The sequence below is a fragment of the Xyrauchen texanus genome, chromosome 12, assembly GCF_025860055.1.
Source record: "Xyrauchen texanus isolate HMW12.3.18 chromosome 12, RBS_HiC_50CHRs, whole genome shotgun sequence".
NCBI lineage: Eukaryota > Metazoa > Chordata > Actinopteri > Cypriniformes > Catostomidae > Xyrauchen > Xyrauchen texanus.
This window is the reverse complement of record NC_068287.1, coordinates 2853253-2861864: the sequence shown is the minus strand read 5'-3', so window position 1 is coordinate 2861864 and position 8612 is coordinate 2853253. Positions and strand designations below refer to the sequence as shown.

At 40.1% G+C, this 8612-nt stretch overlaps 1 long non-coding RNA gene across 1 annotated transcript; it reads left to right on the top strand.

Moving 5' to 3' along the window:
• Nucleotides 1-2035: 2035 nt before the first annotated feature.
• On the top strand, nt 2036-3125 carry LOC127653454 (uncharacterized). Its single transcript, XR_007971803.1, has 3 exons — nt 2036-2464; nt 2631-2790; nt 2877-3125. It is a non-coding gene; the product is annotated as an uncharacterized LOC127653454 (long non-coding RNA).
• Nucleotides 3126-8612: the final 5487 nt, after the last annotated feature.

The following is an 8612-nucleotide window of genomic DNA, read 5'->3' as shown; positions in this document are numbered from 1 at the left end:
CGACCATGACGGCCGGCGGCAAGCCGCTTTGAAATACGAGGACAGCTTAGACTCTCAAAATCGACCAGCCATGTTGGCTATTATTATTTTTTGCTCCAAAGCCATTAGGGTTTATAACAGATTCTTGACTCTTGATTCCATGATAAGGTAAGGTTTAGGAAATGACATTTAAATTACTTTGAAACTCTGAAGCGATTATACAGTAATATATGTAAAATATATTGAATTATTTATACACAGGTGAAAATTGTTTACATTTATTTGATTGATGCACATTGAGACATGCACCAATAAACCAAAAATAATTCCTTTTTGTAAAACTTACTTGGCAATAAATATCTTTCTGATTCTGATTAGGTTTTAAAATAGATATTTAATACAGGGTATGAACAATTTAGCAGAATAAATTGATGAAGTTAGACTTTTCACCAATGCCTGTATCAGTGAACAGTGAAAGACATCTGCAACATGGCCAAAATATCGGGTAGCCTATACTTTAATTATTTTTTATTAATTTGCAACCATGGTGATATCTAACATAAACATGAAAATCCCTGTTTTGACGTGAAGGATAAACTCAATGAAAAAGCGAAATTATCCTCTGGTTTCACAGTTGCGCAGAAATTTCGTTTATGTCTACATTTTTTCCAACCTCGATTTTTTTGGTTATTTTACCTTTTACAGGTTTTGCAATTTGACCTGTACAAATGTTTAAGAAAGTGTTAAAGTCCCTGTAAAGGTAATACAAAAAATCTAAACACATTATAAATGTTAAAAATGTATTGCTAAAACACATGACAAAGACTGAACAGTGAAGTTCGCTGTCGCCAAATCTGTTTCCGGTTTACTTGCGCGTCGCCTAAAATGTCTGTTTTTACTCGGCGTCTCCAGAATCTTCCGAAAATACTGGCGTCAGCGATGTTCATCGCATTGTTGATGCCTGGTCCCCTGCTCCGACAAGCAAGAGGGACAAGGGCTTTAAACTCTACATATCGAGTTATCTGCACAACTACAAGGGTAAGTATTTTAATCTAATGTGGTGTGCCGGCAGATAGCGGCTAAGCTAGTTCAGCCACGTGTTCATTTTTAATGTAACGTTAGTATAGAAGCTTGTTTTTCTTAGTTTTAAAGCAGACTGTTTGTTAATTTTTGTGATAATTGTGATATCAATTATATTAACTTGGTCTCCTCTCAGTTTCTAATAAAGATCAGGACACCGGTGAAGTCACTGTCAGGGCATTGTGTTACAGGTCCATGAGAAAATCAGATAAACCTCACAGTTGAGTGTATGGTGAAGCTAGAATTAATAAGACCGCAGTTATAGGCTTGTTACTTTAATAGCCTGATGTTCCTGGGGACTCGGCTAAGGTTATTCATGATTAATGTAACTCAAATGAAAACAGTTATTGTAGGCAGGTAAGTTTCCCTAGCTGGTCCCCTCTGTGTAAAATGCGTTCTTATTCAAGTTTTCAACTCAGTCATTCGTTTAAGATGCAATCTTGTGTTATAAGTATTAGGCTATCATGATTATACAGTGAGCAAGCTATATAAATAAGTATTTAATATAATAAGTGTAGAGCAACAACCGAGGGTGTAAGGTAAAGGCTGAATATTGTAGATTTATTACAATATGTTGCATGTTTGAATTAAAATACCTGTGGATATGCAGGAGCACACACTCTACAAAGGCCTGACTGGAGATTTGCCTGATCTATCCGTCCTTCAGGTGAGTAGGGATATAACAATAGCACATTTCACTGTACAGTATGATATATCAACCAAAATCTGTATACCAATATTTCATTTTCTTTTTCCTCCCTTTTACAAACAAATATTGTGCTTCAAAGAAAAAAAATGAAATTGATGTTATCATAAGGGTTCTTCATTATGAACTTGTATGCCATGCATAACATACTGTGGATAGAAATTACAGGGAAAGTTACTGGTATGATAATTGTGGTTATATTATATTACTATTATATTTAGTGTATTGCTAATCAATATATTGTTACTTCCCAGATGACAGCTGCTCGCTTCAAGAGCAGGTGAAGCAAGTTGGGACAATGTTGAAGACATTTGCTCGCACTGGGCAATCGGGTACAACTTGCAAACAACACCTGTGGTTGTTGGTTTAATTCCCACTGGGGCCACCTGTACATGTAGTAGACCTAGATATAAATGTCATAGTTTAGTATTTGAAGGTCCAGGACTGACTACTTTATTCTTTTATTCTGGGAACCCCTGTAGGTGCAGATCAAACCCTAATGCTGCGACGTCTTGGGAGTTTGGCGATGTTGTGCGTAGCATGGACGACAAAATGCTATGCTGCAACGTTTCAGTGCCAATGTGTCTGTTGAAGAGTTATCCCTGACAGGGGATCTGTTACTCCCCCCTAGACACCCAGGAACATTTGGCGTTGCTTGACAACAGTTTGAGGCAGGATAAAGAGCTCCAGCAATGATTTGTAAGTGTGCCGATTTAGTTTATAACAGTATAGGGTAATCTAAAAAGTACAATTAAGATCGTACACTGCATATTCTACAGTCTGAATCCACAGCCTGTCACATTTTAAATTTATGAGAAGCTTCAGAGAAATGTAATTTGTAACATGTTTTTTTTTGTATTTTCAGCTTCGGTTTTTGGCAATCAAATGTGGGAGGGACCTAAAGACAACCGTGTGGCGAATGCTTCAGAGTATCTTCTCTAATCACCTTTCCATCAATACAACCTGGACTGGTGTAGGGGATAAAGCATGTTTTAGAGACATGTTCCTGAAGACCATTGTTCAAAGTAAGTTGGATATTTTTTTTATATTTAAGTAGATGTGTATGACCTTATTCCATTCAAATGGAATGACAGATCTTTATTTTCTACAGGAGCCATCCGGAAGAACCCGGCAACACAGGATGCCACTGATGAGGCGATCTAGGTTAACGTTACCTGAAAGGAGCATCTGAACATGAAGGTGGAAAAAGGCGCCGCACAGCTGAGAGGGACCCACAGCCGACCCCTTAAACCTAGGCTGACTACTGACACCCCAGCATCACTGACAACTGGAACCCTTTCTTTATCCTGCAGTCAGTAACATCAAGACCCCTAAAGAAGCCTGCTAAAAGTGTCAGACTACACTCACACTGTTCACTGTGGAAATTGTTTTTTTTTTTTTTTTTTTTTTTTCTCGTGACCCTGCTTTGAGGGCAGCTCCTTGGATGAATATGGGATGGTTTGTCCTTTTATACAGGCGCACGAGGAATCACTGAAGATATGCCAATTTGCACTGCCTCATTCTGGGGTCGGGAAAACCGGTGATTCTTAGCCCAGAAGTCCCCAACCTCTCCAGACATTCTGATTGGCTGTGTTCTCTACAGCCAGATTTTCTGCTGTTAATTATATTTATTCCCACTTGTTGTCATGTGTAAGTTGAATGTCAAAATGTATATTATACCTGCACATTCCTTGATACCAAAGATCTCAATTATTTCATATACAATTTGCTGCTTATTTCATTGTTACAGTGCTTAACTATTCTATTTTTAAATATAACTTGTAAATCCTAGATTATACATCTAATACTTGATATTTGCACATTATCTGGTATCAAATATTCTACTTACCGTGACTTTAGTATTGGCTTATTTAATTCCGTCAGTGCTTAACAATTCTATTATAGTTTGTAAATCCTATTTCATACCTCTGATACTTGATATTGCACATTAACTAGTACCAAAAATTCTACTTTCATTCCATCACAGTGTTTAACTGTTATTCTATTGTTACATATAGCTTGTAAATCCTTGTGCCACAAGTCAGCATTGCAGTTATAATGGTATATTCTACTCCAGAGCTTTACTCTAAATTATTACCACTTAACCTATTGTTAGAAATGACTTGTAAATATGATGTTATACCTCAATTTATTTGGCATCCTGCACTTTCTTTGGTACCAAATATCCTCATTGCTTGTGTTTACTGGTAATTCTTTTCATCCCAGAGCTGACCTCTTTATATTATTAACAATTATTGTAAGTGTTACAATAGTGTTTTTTAAAAAAAAAAGAAATTGGAAACCTGCATGTTCTTTTGTGTGTGTATATATAATGTTTGTATTTTTCTGTTATTTATATTTCAGTGATATGACATCTTGTTTCAATGACAGTTACTGTACTTTGAAATGTGGAATTAAAACGCCAAATGGAAATTTGTCTGGTTTGATCAATCATTATTCTTGATAAACTGCATGCTATAAATATATATATATATATATATATACACAATAAGCGGTGACAGATCGCTCGAAAAAGCGTTTGCCTCCGACGGTCCGCCTCGATATAACGGCGGCTGGCCAGCGGGCCGTCCGCGTATCGAAGGCGGTAGGAAGGCGGCTGCCGCTTTTAAAAAGCGGCTGCCGCCGGCGGACCGCCGTCGAACGTGTTTGCGATATCGCCATTCTGCCGCTTCTACTGCCGCCGGCGCACCGCCAGCGGACCGCCGACTTCTTGCTATCTGGGTTGTTACTCGGTTGCTAGGGTAACCCCATGTGGTTGCTAGGCAGTTACCATAGTGATACTAATGAAGTTTCCTTGCCATCCTGGTTGAAATAAATCAACCCAGAAGTCTGTACGATTTTCTGGTGCAGAAATATGTGATTTGTTACTCGGTTGCTAGGGTACTCTGTTTAGTTGCTAGGGAGTGGCTTGGCAGCTGCCAATCGTGAATCTCCAAAGGCTGCTTGTCAGTATGAATGATATAAACCAACTCCCATGCCTCTGTGACATTCAGAATGGAAGATATCCCTCTATGGATTTTGGTTGCTAAGGTGCTCGACAATGGTTGCTAGGGAGGGGCTAGGAAGTGTTGAGGTGATTCATGATTGGCTGTTTGCTGCCCCGAGTCAAACGAGACGACCCTTGTGTTTCTATGACACTTCTATCCGGAGATATCCCTTTGATGTCTTTCATTAGAAGTCTATGGGACTTGTTGCTAAGCTGCTCTAAATTGTTGCTAGGGCGTGGCTTGATAGATTCAAAATGATCCTGAGAGACTGATTGGTCGTCTGAGTAAAATGAGCCCGCCCCTCGTCTCTATGACACTGTGATCCAGAGCTATGTTCAATACAAAATCCCTATGGCATTTAATTTCATGGGCCGTCCTACACCATTGTAAGTCAATTGGGGCATTTTTGGGCAGCTCCTGCCCCCCAGGGGTGCAACTTTTACCCCATATTGAGGTATGCTCTTACAGAGCCTGCCAGCCTCTTCAAATGTGGCAAATCACACGTTTCTGTGAAATCCTCGATCGGAGCTGTGACGCGTCAAAGTTTGTCGCAATGTTAAGTCTATGGGATTTTCCGGCCGCTTTTTTGCCCCTGGGGCAAATACCGTACCACCGATCGCTTATAACAGTCATAGCACACGTGTCATCAATAGGCCGTTCGATTTGACACCTCATTCGTGGGTCTACGCCAAACGGTGCGGGACGAGTTAGGTGCCGAAGTTTTGTATGGAGATATAAAAATAAAAATAAAAATAATAAGTATGTGAGATTACAATAGTGATGCTTTGCAAGCACCACTAATAAAAATAAAAATAAATATAGCTGCAAGCAGCGATGGCGGGCCCAAGCCGGTGGCGCCGCCACCCCCGTGCCTTTAGGGTTGCTGTGCACGATGGGCAATAACATAACCTCGCTTTAAATGTCGAGAAGATGTGTGCTGTAGAGCTCGCATCAGTGTGTGCTCTGCAAAAGTGCGCATCGAGGGCACATATCAACCACAAAGTATGTGTGAGCACCCTTCTGATACCTAAAATGAAAAATTAGACACCCTACGGTCTCATGGAGTTAATGGACACATGAAATAAGTACACAAGACTGAAAATTCATATGAAGTGTGCCATTTGGGACAGGGTATATGACCGTGAACCACAATAGTCACATCTATGAGATAATTCAAATGTAGAATAATTTTTGATATCATAGGATGTCATAGGTCAATATATTTTGCAGCACTTAAATATGTTAATCCAGAAGGCCAGTATTTATCTGGAGGTCTTTGTACAGGTTTATTAATGTAATTATAATTTACTCACTGCTTATGTGTTCCTATAATATGCAATGGAAGTACATTTTTATGTTTAACATGGGTGTATTCACAATACATAGCATACGATATAATATTTTAAGATTATTTATCATTATGTTAAGTACATCATTAAAGTTAAGATAGTAAATGTATTTATATATTTTGTAGTAGCTAATTTAACAAGCAACTACACTGCGGGAATTATGAATTATACCAATGGAGTCGTATGGATTGCTTTTATGCTACCTTTATGTGCTTTTTGGAGCTTCAAAGTTAATTTGCTATGTGTTCCACATTCAAACCAAAATATCTGACTGTCTGTTGGTCGGAGCTAATGACTGTAAATTAGAAAGTTGTTCGGCTCGACGAGAACAATATACACGCCGAGTTTTGTAACTGTAGATAGAACTAACTAAGTTATAACACACTTCATATGTCCTTTTTTAGTCATAAATTAATTTCCTCGCCACGGCCAAAACGTTCGAGATATCAAAAATCCGTCTGCAATGTAGCATCCTCAATGACTTGACTTCATGCTGACCAAGTTTGGTGGCGATTGGATTAATTCTCTAGGACGAATATATATAATTCCAGAGCATGTGTTTCCAAACAATCCATAATAGCCGACTTCCTGTTGGGCTGGCGTAAAACTTAGAGCACGAAAGTTGTTCGGCCCGATGAGATATAGAAGTGTACCGAGTTTCATATTATTACATGCAAGCATGTTGATATATGGACAAGTGTTCAGACCCTGTTCAAGGGGGCGCTGTCGAGCCCCCCTGCCACGCCCGGGTACCAGATTCAGCCCGGCACTGATGGCCGCGGGTTCTGACCTGTGTGCAAAGTTTCAAGAGTTTTTGAGTACGTTAAGGGCCCCAAAAGTCCCGAAACCTTGAAAAACAATATCTTAATGCAAATATCACCCAACAGAGAAATCCCTCTCCCTCCCCTCCCTCCACTCCCCACACACAGAGAATTGGCAGGGGCATGTTGTCAGAGAGAGACAGAGAGAGAAAAACATAGAATGGGAGCGGTCACTCTGTCAGTCAGAGAGAGAAAATTCCAAGAAATCCACATTCAAACCACAATATCTGACTTTCTGTTGGTCGGAGCTAATGACTGTAAATTAGAAAGTTGTTCAGCTCGACGAGAACAATATACACGCCGAGTTTTGTAAATGTAGATAGAACTAACTAAGTTATAACACACTTCATGTGTCCTTTTTAGTCATAAATCAATTTCCTCGCCACGGCCAAACCGTTCGAGATATCAAAAATCCATCCGAATGTAGCATCCTCAATGTCTTGACTTCATGCCGACCGAGTTTGGTGGCGATTGGATTCATTCTCTAGGCGGAATATATATAATTCCAGAGCACGTGTTTCCAAACAACCCATAATAGCCGACTTCCTGTTGGGCTGGCGTAAAACTTAGAGCACGAAAGTTGTTCGGCCCGACGAGACCTACAAGTGTACCGAGTTTCATATCATTACATGCAAGCATGTTTGATATATGGACAAGTGTTCGAATCCCATTCCAGGGGCGCTGTCGAGCCCCCTGCCACGCCCGGTACCATCTTCGGTCCGACCCTGATGGCCGCGGGTTCCGACCCGTGTGCAAAGTTTCAAGAGTTTTCGAGCACGTTAAGGGCCCCAAAACCTTGAAAAACAAAAATAAAAGCATTTTCACTCCTCAGCAAAATCAGCACCCTCCCCCAGACACAGAGAGACATAGGGTCAGTGAGAGAGGAGAGAAAATTCTCCAAAACATCCACATTCAAACCACAATATCTGACTTTCTGTTGGTCTGAGCTAATGACTGTAAATTAGAAAGTTGTCCGGCTCGATGAGAACAATATAATTCCTGAGTTTTGTGACTGTGGGTCAAAGTGTAAAGCAACCCCCCCACTTTTGTCAAAAGGTGGCGCTACTGAGCCCCTGCACCACGCCCGTTTCTGAAACTTTGCACATGTCTACTGGCTAATAAATGTGATGTGTCTGTCGAGTTTCATGCAATTTCAAGTATGCTAAGAGTCTCAAAAGCATCAAAAAGAATATTCGAGTTTGAAGTGTTGCCGTGGCGACAGTATCGAAGATATCAATAATCCTTTCACATGTCTACATCTGCCGTGTGTTTACATTATACACCTAAAGTTTTAAGTAAATCGGGTAAAAATAAGTGGGTGATTTCAAAGCATTTTGAAAGTGACACACTTCCTTCTGCCAGTTGGTGGCGCTATAACTTTGACTGACAATAGTCACATCCATGCGATCGGCTTCTTCCAGCGATCACGCTGCTGCGGTTTCATGGAGATCAATTAATGTATGCAGAAGTTATAACACACTTCCTGTTTCTCTTTTAGCGCCATCATTTCGTTTCCTCGCCACGGCCAAACCGTTAGAGATATCAAAAATCTGCCGGCAATTTTTCATGCTCAATGTCTTGACATCATGCTGACCGAGTTTGGTGGCGATTGGTGGAATTCTCTGGGAGGAGTATTCCAAATTCCATTGCGTGCGTTTTTCAAACAACC